This window comes from Misgurnus anguillicaudatus, chromosome 4 (genome assembly GCF_027580225.2).
Source record: "Misgurnus anguillicaudatus chromosome 4, ASM2758022v2, whole genome shotgun sequence".
Lineage (NCBI taxonomy): Eukaryota > Metazoa > Chordata > Actinopteri > Cypriniformes > Cobitidae > Misgurnus > Misgurnus anguillicaudatus.
The window spans coordinates 34,489,460-34,506,130 of record NC_073340.2 but is presented as its reverse complement, the minus strand read 5'-3'; the positions used below and the strand labels follow the sequence as shown (position 1 = coordinate 34,506,130).

Sequence of the window (16,671 nt, the reverse complement as noted above, 5' to 3'; positions counted from 1 at the left end):
ACATTCAAGGCATTACAAGTTATACATTTGATCAGTATTTGTGTGTGTTACCTGGGATCGAACCCACAACCTTTTGCAATGCAATGCCCTTCTACTGAGCTACAGGAACACATTTATCTTATAATGCACAGTGAATGTTTACACAGTGACTTGTGATTGGTTTTCTTTTCCTGCATTATTTTACGTAATATGATTGATCTTCCATATTTGTACTGTATCTGTCATTACTCAGCGCAGGAGGTAATTCAAGGTCTTTTGCTCTTGTTTTACCACCTTGCAAGCCCTGATATTTCTTTCAGAGAACACATTTGGTGTCTTTGTCTAGTGAAACTTGCAGTTGCTGTGCTGTAGGTAAAGTTGTAGTTAAAAGACATTAAATCAATAGTTTGACGTAAGGATTATTATCTGAATCAGCTTCTTCCTCTGGCCCAGGCTCGGGGTTTTTCTAGTAGGTTTCTGGTTTGTTCAGCGTGTTACAGAAGGACTTGATTAGGGAATTGGCTGTCAGAGTAAGCGAGGGAACACTACGTTCTCACAATCCCACGCAGTTTCTGTTCATAAATAACCGGCTGACATGGCCGTGTGTTCATCTGCGTGCAAGAGTATCACTCGCACTGAAACACCTCGCGATACAACACATGCAAACCTCAGTCCAAGGGAAAAACACCATGACAAGGCGGAAAGAACATCATTATCTACCCATGTTTAGATGTCACCCCCGAAATAGTGATTTAACCCCTCATGGTTTCTGGACTTTATAGTAAAAATGTTGTAGGGAGTTTATTGATCGTGACAGTTGGTGCTGAGGGAAGTCAAGGAACGTCTGGTTCATGTTGAGACAGTCATGTGTCCTCAGGTTAGCCCTGCAGACGTCTCCAGCTCTCTGTATGCTTTTGCACATTTTTCTTCTGTAGGTAAAGTTCGGTAATGATTTGCATGTTTTAAAGTCTGAGACATGTTATATATGCATAACATCAGACATTTTAATGTATTCATTTTGTAGGAGATTTATCCAAAGCAATGAAAAGTATACATTTTCTCAGTATGCGTATTTGCTAGGAATCGAACTCACAATCGTTGCTCGTCTAACACAAAACTCTACCAGTTGAGCTGCAGGAACACGCACACAGATACAGAAAATCACTGAAGATGTTTATTGTTTAAATTACATATTAGATAAATTCTGTCAGAATTACAAATTTATGCATTTAATTTTACAAAAAAGATTTGGACTGTGGTTAATTGCATTACCTTGAAATAGGCCGGCACAATAAGTAGGTGGGAAACTGACATCACTCTTTGATAGGGCTGCACGATTACAGGAAAAATGATGATCACGATTGTTTAGCTCAAACTTTTGATCACGATTAAAAATACGATCATTCTTTTAGTGAAGAACTTTTATTTACTTCAGTATTTTTATTACACTTTACAGCCATGTACAAAATATTATATACATTTTATAGGCCTATATTATAAAATATTTTATTGTTTTTTAATATCCACAGCTCACATTCTCTTAGATCTTTTTAAAACATTTAAAATAATTCCGCAAAATTCCACATAGATTTTGCAAAAGAAATCCGCAGAAATAACAAAAATAACTCCTTTCACAGATTCCTTACAGCTGTACTACTATTGCAGCAATTAAAGGCGGAGTCCACGATGTTTGAAAAACGCGTTGGAAAAGGAGACGGGCCGACTACCAAAACACACTTATAGCCAATCAAATCAAATCAAATGCCGGGTTGCGTATGTGTGGGGCGGGTCTATCAACAGAAGGTCCAGATTCTATTGGGGTAGGGGCGTGTTTGTTTAGGTGATTTCAAATATCAACATTGGCTTTCAAACATCATGGACTCCGCCTTTAAAGCAGTTCAGTTTTAACTGTCAAAATTATAAAATCTTATACATTGTCTTTTATTTATTTAAGAGCCTTTTTGTTTGTTAAATTAAGGTTTTTGATAATGACCAAGCGGTGTCCGACAGCTAACGTCATGTTGACGACTTGTTTGATCAAATGAGCCTCTCAAATCAACACTTCACCTGCCTACAATAACATCTATATAAAATATATATTTTCAGCATATAACAATTTTAGTTTAAATGTTTATTGTCAACAAACAGTGGATGGAGGCTGCTTCGTTGCTCGCAGTCGCGACGATGTGCAGAAAAATAATGAAAAATAATGAATCAAAGCAAATCGAAATAAACATGAAACGAAATAAACATGCAGGTTGCCTTACCTTACACATTCGCTATGCATCAGTCCTTTATATAGATTATGCGCAGTATTTAAGGTTTTAATTCAGTTCTCCATATTCCCCGATGCGCTGAATGTCCTGCTGCTGGCGGAGACGCTAAACACTGTTGCAACAGGTGCATTGTGAATGTGCGTAGTGGACTCGTGCGATAGGTTAAATGTCTCTTTTACAATTTATCAATGTCTCAACGTTTCTTTTAATTAAATTAAAATATAAAAAGGTGAAGAAGCCTAAAAAATCCAGAGGCCTGTGATGTTAAAATTAGTCCGAAACCCGACCCGAGGGGCGTAAAAGGCTGAAATGCAGGACTCTAATATATATTTATATCAAATTAGAATTAAACTGAAATAAAAACTAAATATTTTTGAATAAAAAATGCCTATGATATGCCTTTTATGTGGCAATAATTATTTTTTTTAAACCCCTTGCTGCTCACTGTGCTTATTGGAAACATATGGCTAACTTACATGATACGCGATCCGTTATTGCTGCTTTGTGCTTGGTCTTTGCACATTAATCGCGACGATTGTCATTAATTAATCGTGGGGCACGCATATCATTATCATGATAAAAATATGATTAATCGTGCAGCCCTACTCTTTGACACCCCTTTAAATGGCTATTTGAGGGTTAAGACTTGGGTTTAGGTTAAGGCCTAGTTCACACGTACACAGGTTTTTTATAAACAGAGGTTTTCCCTCCTTCATTAAAAAAAATCTCTGCATCCACACAAACACGCAAGAACCCGGTATGAAGCGCTGTCAATAGCATGCCAACCCAACAGATGGTGATATATCGTTAACCATAAAGCCATGTTGGCCAATCAGAAGCCATTGCAGAGTTTCCCCTCAGCACCATAGACATAATTTACGTAGATGCCTCATAGACTGACGCTGCCCATTGGAACTGACATGTCAGCGCGGCCGCCATCTTGGATGGGTCCCTAATGTGCCCCCCTGCATTTATTTCTACCAAGGAAGGTGATAGACCATAATTCCCTGAATTCTTACTGGATTTAAACACTGTTTGGTTACATGTAAGTAACGTTAGTTACAATGACATAATATTATAAATGGTAAAATAACCAAAATTATTGTTTAATCTTACTTGTGAAAGGTAATCCCATGTCATCTGGTATCAATACTGCAACCGTAAAATGCGCAAAATACGGGTTTAGTTGCTCGCTTTCTGTTGACTCTGATTGGTGCTAGCGTAGAGTAAGGAGACTAGTTTCCATGAAAAGTAGCTAAGTAAGGCAATTAGTAACTTAATATTGTAATACAAAATTTATTAAAGTAACTTTCCCCCAACACTGGTCATAAGGCATCTACATATATAATGTTTATGCTCAGCACGTCACAGGCCAAAAACTCTGGTTTCACCAGCTACACAACAACGCTGCAACCGGAGTTTCTATAAATCTTCACCAAGGCAGGAGTTTTTGTCAAAGTTTGGTTTCAGTCACCTGCGTTTGTGTTTGGATGAACATCAAACCGCATAGTAAAAGGTATGGTTTTGAAAATACCTGTGTACGTGTGGACAGCGCCTAAGGTGACCCCAATTTCTGGGAACAGTCCCATTTTATACTATAGATTATAGATATTAAGAAATAAGATTTCAATGATATTTTGACTATTGAACTAGGAAATGTCTCAGCTTTTCATGTTTAAAATCTGGTCACCTTAGTTTAGGGATTGAATTGGGTTTAGGGTTGGGGTTATGTTTAGGCATTAGCCAGCAGCCATTTCACCCTGTAGCCCAAGACTGGTTGCCTACTGAAACTAAGTAGGGTTAAGCCTGGTCAATACATGGATGTGAGACCTCTTGGGAAAACCAGGTTGCTGTTGGTAGAGGTGTTAGTGAGACCACCAGATGTGCTCTGTATGGGTCCTTACACCGCAGGATTGTAATGGGGACACTTTACTGTCAAAAAGCACCGTCCTTCTGATGAGACGTTAATCTGAGCTCTCTGGGCGTTTTTCACATAAAACCACATCAATTTCACGTGTGCATCATCACTACAATTGATCATTTGGGAATTACATGGGATTCACACAAAAGTTGCAAAATCATGTTTTTGCATGTGACCCGTTTTTGCACATGTCTTTTCTGTAAGAATATAGGCACCATCTATCTTTGCTGTTACACTCGATGTCTGTCTGGCCTCTAGATTTATCTGATTGGGCCATAACCGACATTAATCTGCTTGAAGTTGAAGTGTTTTTAACAGCAGACTTTGTTGGATATCCTCTCACTGCTGAAGATGCGATTTTCCTGGAGTGCTTGACCCTCACAACGTAAAATGTCAATGAGGTTTATACTGCAGTGAATGAGTTGTGACAGGGCCCTTAGCACAAGACGGCATCTCAACGTGACAGCCAATAGAAAAGCACATTGGGACAGTCAGCTGACCTGCTTCAGCCTATCAAGTCGCTTGTGTATGTGTGTGTGTGTTTGTCCCAAAGCAGCAGTGAACTGAAAGGTCAGCAAAAAGCAACCAAGAGCTCTTAATCTCTGCAGTTTCTTGCTTTATAATCACCCGTTTACAGAATCCGTAATGAATATTATAGTGTGGCCACATAAATCAATGTTATCAGATGGCCTCTGGGCACTGACATCAGTAATGCAGCTAAAGCTCTTCAAGGTTTCTGCACAACTAATTTTCTGTGGGAGTGTTTGTGTATCTGCTTATTGCATTTTTGCCTTTGAGGTCTGAAAGGGTTATATTTATTTAAAAACCATTTAATTTATTAACCTCCTAAAACCTGGTGTGTCCACATACAATTACACCGCTTCATGTTCAAATAAAAATATTTGGTTATTATATTTATTGGTTCTTCCTAATCAGAAATAGCTGAAGCAAATATAAAATGCAATCCAAACCAAAGTTTAGGTCCTAGGACATTAAATAAGACAAATTTAATGTTACCATGTGCTTTTCCGTTACCCTTTAAATTGCGCAAATTGACATTGCGAATTAAATGTATCGCAAAAAGTTTTTAAAGTTTCGCATAAGGTGTTTTTTTAGAATTTGGAAAAGTTGTATTTCGCAAAACTGCAATAGAAACAGTTTATTTACTTTCCAGATCACCTGATCCAAGTAAGTCACATAATTATTATTTAAAGATAATGCGGTATGTACTAAAACCTCCCAGAAACACCTCCATATGTTTGCTCCCAACTAAAAGAGGCTTTCCTTGCCAATATTGTTTGGATAACACTCCTATGTCTCCTTTGATTTAAAATAACGTACTATTATCTCCATGAAACACCTATACGTTGTCGCTCCTAAGTATAAAGTATTGTTTATACTCGATGCTCTGCATGTACGCGTTGGTGCACGAGGCAAAAATGACGTCAACGCGGAGTGGGCAGTCGTGCGCGTTGGGTGCCCGAGACCCCATTTCGCGTTGAGGTGTGCACAGCATTTCTGCATCCGAAAATGGCCAAAACTCGAGCCGATTCTGTCGACAAGCCTGTGACGTATCTCTTTGATCAATCCATGCAAAACAATGTATATACTATTTATCTGACACTCTTAAAGTATGGAAACTTTGCAATTTACAACACAAATTGGCTTATATTTGTATTGAATGAACCACTGGATGAGGAATAAAATACAAAACTTAAGATGTCTGTACTGTTTTTTTAGTAAAAACTTTCATGAAATGATAATGTTTAATAAAGACATATTTAAGAGATTAATGTTTTATTCATGTTCTGATATTTATATACCAAACTCTGATGTACACTCTAAAAAGAAAAGGTTCTAAAATGAACCTTTTGAAGTTCCTGGAGATTGCAACTGTGGGGGAACCTTTAAGGTTCGTTTTTGAACCTTTTTAAAAAGGTTCCAATTAGAACCCTCTTTTAAAGGTGCTTTAAAGAACCAGCAGAGTTCCTTTTTGAACCTTCTTCTGGACATTATAATAATAATAATTATGACTATTATTATTCATTACTATCATTACACTTTTTCATAACAGACACAACATCATGATACTTTATTAAATGTTTATTGCAAACATGACAGCAATTTAAACAAACATTAACAAATTCATTCAACATTTAACAGAATGTAACTGAATATATCATTGTAAGGAATAATTGACAACAGGCCATTGAATTATGAGAAAATAAGGCACACCCAAGGTGGTTATGTGGCACGATGCGAAGCGGGTTACCGTTACACCTCGGTTGTGCATTATTTTCAGATAATTAAAAGGACCGGAGTCAATTATTCTGCTTAAATCACGATTACCACAAACATTGCTCTGGTGGCTATTTTTAAGACATTTGACAAGTAAGGTGTGCAATTATCGAAAATAATGCATACCCATGGAATATTTCTCAATCAATCAGAATAAAGCATTCAACAGCCCAGTGGTATAATTTAAATATAATTAAAAATAATGTTGATTCCTCCACATCATGTATTTACACTCTACACTATGCCATTACATAAACATACATTCATTTAAACAAGAAATTGGCCATTTTAATAACTGCAGGTGGCATTTTTGTTTTGTTTCATTACATACATACATAGACATATTTTTTACAGTATATTCTATATATATATAAGATAAGATATATAACATAAGATATATTTTATTTATATATATATATTATATATATATATATATATCTTATGTTGATTCATCCACATCATGTATTTACTTTCCACTTTATGCATTTACATAAACATACATTAATTTAAAAATTAATTTTTCAATGCTGAAGATGAAGTAGACTGCACAAGCGCTATAGTGACAACTTCTACCTCAAAGACTTTCACACCTTCCATCATTATCTCCAGGATTGAATCTGCACCCAAAGGGCTTCCTTTTATGTATAGAACTGGGTTGGGTGTATTTGGTACCTAAACAAGAAAGTGATAATGTTATACAAAGCTCCTACTTGGATTTAATATTATAAACAAATATTATTTTTAACTTTATAAACATTCCAACTTCCCAGTTCAGATGCTTTTTTAGGAATTTTTACCTCTCACAATCAGTGGCGGCCGGTGACTTTGAGGGTGCACGATGCGAAGTTCGCCATGTGTGTGGTTCGTCCTTTCAAAATATGTGTTCGGCGTGTCATGTGAACCATGTGCATCATGCATCTTGTCAAAATAAGTTCATGCTGCCCATGCATCTAAGAGGTTTATGATAAAAGTGTGTACTGTTTACTGTTAAAGGTGCAGTGTGCAATTTATAGAAGGATCTCTTGACAGAAATGCAAAATAATATACAAAACTATATTATCAGGGGTGTATAAAGACCTTTCATAATGAACAGTTATGTATTTATTACCTTATAAGGAGACGTTTTTATTTACATACATGAGGGTCCCCTTACATGGAAGTCGCCATTTTGTGCCACCATGTTTCTACAGAAGCCCTTAATGGACAAACTTTTTTTATTAAGTTGTCTCCGACGATGACATGTTTGTCTGGTGACAGCTACCGTAGCTTCTCTATGTGTTTCAAAAGCGAGGGGTGAGCAGTGGACTGAGCTGTTGGTTGTAATTCACAACATCACCACTAGATGCTGCTAAAATGTACACACTGCACTTTTAAGTTAGTGTCTTGCGAGTATTGAATGTGTCTTTTTTATCATATCATTTCGATGCATGTGCAGCAGGCACTTATTTTGACGACGCATAATGCACATGGTTTACATGACTGGCTGAACACATACACAGCAAAACCACCAGTGTTAATTTAACTCTATGAGAGTTGATTTCAACACTATACCAGTGTTTATATAATTCTCACTGCCCAGAGTTAAAATAACACTCCAACTAGTGTTAAAGATTTTACTCCACCTTGGTGTTGATCATTTTACTCTGATAGTGTTAAAGAATTAACTCCAAACACTGCCTTTAAAACACCCATTAGAGTTAATTACACTTAAGTAGAGTCAATATTAAAACACTGATAGAGAGTTACTTGAACACTGAAAATAGTACTTCATCATACATCTTTGATTATTAATGACAACAAGAATTAAATTAAGCAAATTTATTTAACAAATTTATTTGACATTATTAAATATTTATAAAAAAATAAAGTTTCACTTGTGAACTTTTTCAAAATTTTCAGAGAGTGGTTATGTATACAGTCCTTTCAATTTTGCCAAGGAGTTTAAACAAAACTGGAAAAGTGTTTTAAAATCCATGTCTGACACACATCTAGGGCAAATCACAGCAAATCTTTCACTAAACATTCTGTAAAACAATACATCACAAAAGTAATCACAATTTTCTTCAGCACATATTAATTAGAAATTTGGGCAAGGATAAAATGCATGCTGAAACCGTAAATGAGATACTAGTTACAGCTAGTTAAAAAAAGTTTGCTCTCAGCTCTCAATCTCTAGTTTTCCCAACATGTAAACTGTTGTTTGATTAAATTAGTTAAAGTAAAGGAGTCCATCATCATACATTACATTAAAAACAAAGTCAAATGCTAATAAAAGGGAGCCTTCCGACTGATGGGGTGAGATTCTTATCAAAAGCCACGTCAAAGTTCTCAAATCTGGCCGCAGATCCTGCTAACCGCAGTAAGGTACGGTTGTCATCCTACTCGTTGCTGAAGATGTTCTTCAAGGCTGGTACAAGACTATAAAAGATAAAGAACAACAGTTATTATATTAGACCTATACATCTGCATAACATTGAGAAAATCATTAGAAGTACAGAGCCACACAGACAGATTTAGAAAGCAGGCTCGTCTCCTACTTACCTTATGATACACCACAAGCCTGCTCACTGCAAATCTGATGCACTGATTCCGTTGAGGTGATGGTGGAAGGAGATGGAGCAGTAAAGGCAGTGTTGCCATGTCACTATCACAGTCTATGCTCTCACTGGTTCCTTGTAGGAGTCTTCCTTAAACAACATAAACAGACATGTCACAATACTGTACAATTAGGGCTGTGCAAAAATATCGATACAGCTAACTATCGTGATAGTTGGCTGTATCGAAAGTGTATCGATATTTCGATCGCTACTATTGATATTTTAAAACCAATCAAATTCTTCTGTGTGCGTCAAACGACCTCCTCTGCCGCTGCTGTAGTTGTCACTGTCCAGTTGTCTGCCATATACGGCCAATGTCTCAGAAGTTAGAGGGAGTGAGAAAATGGCAGAAAATTTAAAAACACCTGCAGCTTTCAAAGAGCTGCAGGTGTTCAGTTCTATTTTTTTTACATTTTTGATAAAAAAAGAAAAAGTATTGCAATGTATCACAACATGCAACGCATTGTATCGTGATACGTATCGTATCGGTAGGCCCTTGCCAATACCCAGCTCTATGTACAATACATAATAGAGGTTGACCGATTTTTGGCATATTTTTAAAATTAGGCCGAATAATAGACAGGCGCATCTGCGGGCACCTAAGCGTTGTTGTAGAACTCGTGACGCTGCATCTTGCTGCAAGCAGATAGCTCCCGTGTGTGTGCAGCCGTGCCTTGTTCACAAACAACTTTAGTAAACGATGGCGGGACAAGACATCACTGTCAGCACAATCAGTCACTTATAGCGCCTCAGAAATGATAATGAAAATGTGTTTAGAAAGATTTGCCCTAAATAACAGTCTCAACTAAAAAACATAGACATTTACTATGTTAAATTTATGATGAATAAATAATTTATCAGGTCTACCATATAAAGATTTTATCCTACAAAGCAATAAAAGCCATGGAAAAAAACTGATCAAAGATGACAGCAGAGTGTCAGGTAATATCTGTGTCTGATAAATGCACGGTGCAGAGGAGGTTGTAAAACTCTTCAGAAAGACCAGTCATAATTTTTTTAAATACTTTGACTTAAATAGTGACATTTTTACATTTAAAATATCTGCTAATGATGAGAACATTTTGATTATTATGTACATGTAGAAAATCAGCCAAACATATCGGCCATCGGCTGCCCTGATTTCTAAACATCGGCCAGAGAAAAAGCCATATCGGTCGACCTCTAATACATAAGATGACAGACACATTTCAATTTGACAAATGAATAAAGATTTTGAAAGTCATCATTTATGAAAGCATGTATTTTGACAAATTAAATTAAAATAATGAAGTGCATTTACCAATATGTGCAACAAAAATGTTGACTAGGACTTCCACTATTCTGCTTAATGGCACAAATGACCATCTTCCAAAACACAACAAATGTTTGCTTGTTACTTCTTCACACACATTTAATTATGCATAGTGAAAATACTATGTGTATTCTTTTACCTCGGTCATGGAGTCATCTGTTGTCTTAGATTTCTTGAAACGACTTTGGTCAAGTTCAGATGGTAAATGACAGTGGCAGAAGCTGCTTGTTGCATCTGGTGACAAAAATTCATGACAAACACACAAAAACTGAAAAATAAACCTAAATTAGTTTTATAAAACAAAGATAATCATCACACTGTACCTTCATTTTGTCCTCTAACTGTAAGCAGCACATCTTGTAGAATGTCTTCCTCGATTTCAGTGTCATCAACAATGCATACATTAGTCCACAGTCAGTTTAGCTTACCAACTATGACAAAACACAAATTGCATTTTATATATATGTAAGGAAGCAACAAATAAATGAACAGTGAAAAAAATCACCTTCACTAATGAGCAAAAATAAATCAATCCTGCAGTTTGATACATTTCCTGGAGTCCTGATAACCAACTTCAGCAGCATGTTCCAAACCTGAAATAGTGATTGAATAAAAAACTTTGTATTATCAAACAAAATGTACTATAACATTAAATATGAAAATGTTTTTCATAAAGTTATCGCATCTTATTATAAAGTAATTTAACAAAAATATATGCAATAAAAAAACTGTGGCTTAGGTGAGTGACTTGGTTAACAAAAACTATTCAGGACAGGTTTTAGTACATTGATGATGAGTGTTCTTTTAATGTATTCCCATAAATGCACCTTTAAACACCTTAACGCGCTTACGTGCGATTTCTTAATTTTCTACCTTCTGTAAAGTTGTGCATTCAAATCGCGCGTGGTCATGCGTCGTCATACGTAGATCAGACGCGCGTGAACAGCTTTGAACGCGGTTCAACCAATCAAATCTAATTCCAGCTATCCGACACTATTAGGGCGAATTCCAATCGTTAGTCACCGTCCCTATGCCCTACTCCCTTCAAAGTGCAGACATACTCGTGTGTGAACTCTGAAAGAAGCAGCACACATTTAAAATGCTACATTTTAAGACAAGTTACATTAGGCGAAAAAACGTGCAAATCATTTTCTCTCACGAAGTGAATGACGCAGCCATTTACCACACCGCGTGTAACAAGCAGAAATAACTGACATTCACAATTTAATTACATTTAAACAGCGAAAATAACCCCCAAAGTCTAATTTATTAACAGTCTAAAATGAAGATATTGTGACAAATGTACAATTAAGGAGTTAGTGATAAAGGTTGAATATCACAAACACCTGCATTGCATCATGTTTCTTTGCCCACATTGCTTGACTCACACCATAATCTGAAACCACGACCCTGAACGTAAGAGAACTGCACTAACTTAACTGTTTAAATGCACCCGCAAATACAAAATTAGCTATTTTTGCGTTGTTTTGCAAATACGTCGAGCACATACAGAATTATAGATTTTATTAACGTTAATTATGTAATGTTAGACAAATTGTAGTGTAAGTTACCTCAAAACAAAATTAAGAAAGCACATTTAATAACGTTAGTCTCTTAATAATAATAATTGGTTAACATTACATATTTGTCCAAAATCACTCAAAAATTGAACTCATTGCATTATTTAAACAAAACTGCACCGTCATGAGGTAACGTTAAACCGATTAAACAACGTCAGCCAATTACAAATTGAAATTCAGTTCAGTTCAATTTTAAAGATTTCCTTGTGGTCACCCACCAAAATATTCACGATTTAACAAACCTACACGGATTATTTGCAGTTTATTATACATTTATCACCATCATATTTAACTTATTTGGCTTACCTCAGTAACGTGAGTCCAGGTCGGTCGATGCTGAGTAACTGACTTTCCCGCTTCAGAAAGAAGGGGCGTGGCGTGAATCTTAACTCCCCGCAAACGTTATTATTGGAACACTGGAAAGCAACACCCCCTTGTGGAAGTTTCTGACACTGTGAGTGATGATAAATTATAAACGAACACTACAACTAACACCTGAGCACTCTAGAGTAGCGAACTCTGTAAAATCAACACTGGTGGTTTTGCTTTGTATTTTGACATAACAAGCAACACAAATGACACTCCGAACACATATTATTAATTAACGCCCCTCGGAAGAGCAGTCACCAGCCGCCACTGGTCACAATGCAATACCGGCTTTAAAAAGTTGATATTAAAAGATAGGGTTGAAAAATGATTAATATAGATTTAAACTCTTAAAAGATAAACTTAGCCACATACACTCACCTGATTAATGACATAAAGGAATCTTGGGCTCTCCTTGAAAAGAAATGGAAGCAACATGGTAGCAGCAGCAGCCACTGAGAGACCTTTAATAAAAATTATGAAATTGCATCTGACATATAGTTTCATTGTTTATTGTCATTCTTAGTTTAACATGTAACATTACCTCTGTGTGCCAAATCAATGTAGGCTTGTTTTGCTTCATCCAGTTCGCTACAGATATCCACTCCAACCTGTCTTCTGTGGCACTCATTAATCACTTTCTGTGCCACCAGGCCTATATTCTTCAGCATGTTTCTTTCAATGTCTGTGTCAAGTATGCTTTGGACCTCAAATGCAAGCTGTTAGAATCCAATATAATGAAAATATTAACAGATACAATATTTATTTTTTTTGCTTTTTAAATTTGAACAATATTCTACTCACAACTAAAGGGACTTTAAGGGCTGGATAGGGATTAGTCCTCTCAGTCAATGTCTATGCCATGCAGTCCTCTAAAAAGTTTAATATTTGGTGTTTTTTCAAGCATTCTTGTTTTCACTTTGTCAAAGTGCACCCCAATGCTGTAATCATCTTCCCCTGTTCAGACTTTACACAAATGTATGCATTATTAACTTTCCTGATTTTCAGTGGCGGCCGGTGGCTTCTTTTTTTGAGAGCGTTCAATGCGAAGTTCGTCACAACATGTATGTAGCCCGTGATGTGTGTGGTTTCTTTTTTCAAAATATGTGTTCTGCGCTATGAGAGATCCTGTGTGCATCACGTGTCTTGTCAAAATAAGTGCCTGCTCCAAACGTGTCTAAAGGGTTTATGATAAAAGAGACACTCGCGTTTGCCAGATAATCGCATAAAATTATGCGTAATCAGAGTTTACTGTTAAGGGAGTGTCTTGCATGTATTTTGTGAATGTGAGCATCTCTTTTATCACAAATGGTTTTGACGCGTGTGCAGCAGGCACTTACTTTGACAAAACACGTGATGCACATGGTTCACATGACGCAACCAACACATATTTTGAAAACGCAAGCAACACACATGACACTCCGAACACTTATTTGGAATTAGCGCCCCTCGGATGAGCAGTCACAAGCCGCCACTGCTGCTTTTACTGAATCCTGAAGATCAGTCTGTTTGTGACAATTACCTCTTTCTATGCTGTACATGTCTTGGTTTTCCTCAGTTCTATAAAATAAAAAACACAAAGCATTTTAAAATTATAATTGTCCATTAAGGTATCACTTTGTCTGACATGCTTTACCTCTGCACTGGTTATCTGTTGGACTTTTGATGAAATCTTGTGGTTCCATTCTCTTACCAGTCTCTCAAGAACTGGTATTTGGTGACATGGGATAATCACACCTTGTTTAATTGGTAACTTGTTGGACACCTGAAAATGGAAGATATATAAGTTCAGATGCAAAACCCTCTAAGTGCGCCTTGTACATGCTTTCTTGTAAATTAGCGTTTTTTAAATCAGACTCTTAATGGATTCTGTCAACAAACTGTTGTTTCTAAATAGCCTGAGGCAGAAGTATTTGATGAACATGTAATACTTGCCTGGAGCATTCGATGAAAAGTTGACATAACTTATACAATTAATTTTATATTAAAGTGTATTATATTTTTTAAGTTAAAGTAACAAAAATATATATGTTAATTCGACAAAAATGCTGCATATTTTTTATAGTGTAGTAATAAAGTAATTAGATGTAAAACACTTACTCATGACTGATGCGTGTAGTCTTGGTAGGCATTTCAGTCTTTATTTGTTTCTGTGTAGTCTAATGAATTTAACTTGATCCTTTATTTTAGGAAAACATTTAGCTCATATTCACAGTTCGGTTAATTTACGTATCCCCATCAATTTCATTCTCTAAAACAAGGAGTAGAAGATGATAATTTTAACAAAATTGCATGCTGAATTATATATTGCAGCAAACATACATTTTAACCTAATCTATAGGAACTGAAGATTTTGTTTATTTTGCCACAACTATTTAATCCACGTGTGAATTCAAATTTTGGGCTATTTTGGTGATAAAGGCCAATGTGTCTGTTTATAGAAAATGTTTGTTTGCTGCATATGACACAGTTAAAAAGAGTAGGCATTCCTGTGAGATCAACCTTGAAATAATTAGGAAATTAGGATAAATTTGTGGAAACTTTTTCCAGTCAACCAGTCACATCTTGAGTAGTCCATTGAATAACTTCTGTGCTCATATTTGTTTCAGTCCCTAGAAAAATAATTGCAGTTTAGAGGAAAATGATATCACATAAAAGTTCATTTGCAAAGATAAATATACATTTATATACTATTAATAATGTATTTACAGTACTATATCAAAAATAGGTTACATCACGTTTGTGATTCATATCTGAAGATTCTCATTATTTCCAGACACCCGGTCTTAGATATGTTCTTTAAAAACACTCAAAATATGCAGCCCACGCTTTAATATTAACATAAGGCTACATAACGTTAATGTTATCTTCAATTTTTTATAAAGTGAATAGTAAAATTGTTAGGTTTTACCTCAGATAGGTGCGCTGTTCCTCTCAGTCCCTGTGCTCGCGCTGCAACGGTTGTAACGTATTTTGCGCGTGAAATCTTGCGCGTGTATGCGCGACTGCGGCTGCTGGAATTATGTCGTGAACATTAATTACGTCATGGTGCTGATAGGTCTCGGTTTCATTGACTTACAACGTTTGCTGCCAGCTAAACATATTGTTTCATTGGATGTGGCCGTTGTTAAAAGATTATGTTCTGGCCAGCACTGTATCTTATTTATTTTATTATGCATGCATTAAATAAGTTCTTAATGACACTTGGAGATGCTTTTAGTGTGTGTTATAGGTACCTGTCGCAAACCATCTATTCAGTTCATTTGAATAGACCCAAATGAAGCTTAGGCTATATCTATGCATTGTACATACTGCACACACACGCGCACGCAACCACACACACGCGCACGCAACCACACACGCGCGCGCACACACACACACACTCTCTGTCTCTCTCTCTCTCTCTCTCTCTCTCTCTCTCTCTCTCTCTCTCTCTCTCTCTCTTTGTTAATGTTTGTTAATGTTAATTAAGGATATTATTATTATTATTATTATTAGTATTATTATTAGTATTATTATTATTAGTCTATACAAATATAAAATCTTAACAGTCTGACTCCATTTGAGAAAAGGTTCATAAAGGAACCTTCACAAAAGGTCAGTTCTAAAATGAACCCTTTGGCCACAACAAAGGTTCTAAAAAGAACTGTCCAAATAACCAAGGGATATTCATAGAACCTGTAAGTTCAACTTTGAACCTTTATAATTACTACAAGTTCATATTTGAACTTCTGGGTTCTTTTTTTAACTCTAAAGGTTCAATGTCTTCTAAGAGTGTAAGAATCAGGGTTGTTCCAGCGGATGACGACTTCTGTCCTCTTCTTTTTGTTTATTTTTGCACTTGATTGCTTGCGTCGCCCCCTGGTTGTTCAAAGAATAGTGCAACAGCGAGCATGTCAACTATAAACGTTTTGTCCGTTTGTTGAGATGCATTCAGTGTTGTGGACCAAAGCGCGAGTATAAACAAAGCTTAAGGGGCTTTCCTTGGCTTTAATGTTTGGATAATACTCTTTTAACTTTGGTTAAAAGTAATGCCTAGTGTAGTGGATGTCATATTAGTAAACCTACCAACACCAGTCGACGTGATGTTTGGCGAGGCTTATTGCGAGAGAAAAAACTATGTTTCAGTCGTATATCATCGATTGATGGAAACTTAGAATTCTGCATAATTCCGTTCAGAAAATAACGCTAAAGTTTTGCGCAAACCTGCAATGGAAATGCAGCTACTGTTGTGCCCAATGTAGTCTTTTTTTACTTCCATCCTTTATAACAGAAAGTTTTTACTAGCTTAGTTTCAATAAGTGATCTTTGGAGTTTGAAGTTTTGAAAGTTACAGTATATC

At 36.2% G+C, this 16,671-nt stretch overlaps 1 protein-coding gene and 2 long non-coding RNA genes across 6 annotated transcripts in view; 1 reads left to right on the top strand and 2 right to left on the bottom strand.

Moving 5' to 3' along the window:
- Positions 1–16,671, top strand: part of dock1 (dedicator of cytokinesis 1) — a 333,542-nt gene that overhangs the window by 261,321 nt on the left and 55,550 nt on the right. The gene's annotated exons all lie outside the window — the stretch shown is intronic.
- On the bottom strand, positions 6,901–15,693 carry LOC129427434 (uncharacterized). Its single transcript, XR_012369331.1, has 7 exons — positions 15,241–15,693; positions 14,430–14,941; positions 13,966–14,094; positions 13,852–13,889; positions 12,874–13,295; positions 12,711–12,793; positions 6,901–7,146 (listed from the first exon to the last, which is right to left on the bottom strand). It is a non-coding gene; the product is annotated as an uncharacterized lncRNA (long non-coding RNA).
- LOC141363728 (uncharacterized) lies at positions 8,292–12,284 on the bottom strand. Of its 3 annotated transcripts, none has more exons than XR_012369328.1 (5): positions 12,270–12,284; positions 10,707–10,976; positions 10,523–10,617; positions 9,016–9,161; positions 8,292–8,892 (listed from the first exon to the last, which is right to left on the bottom strand). It is a non-coding gene; the product is annotated as an uncharacterized lncRNA (long non-coding RNA). The 3 variants fall into 3 exon arrangements; XR_012369329.1 differs by having other exon boundaries at positions 9,016–9,157; XR_012369330.1 differs by lacking the exons at positions 10,523–10,617; positions 10,707–10,976; positions 12,270–12,284 and adding an exon at positions 10,372–10,390 and having other exon boundaries at positions 9,016–9,157.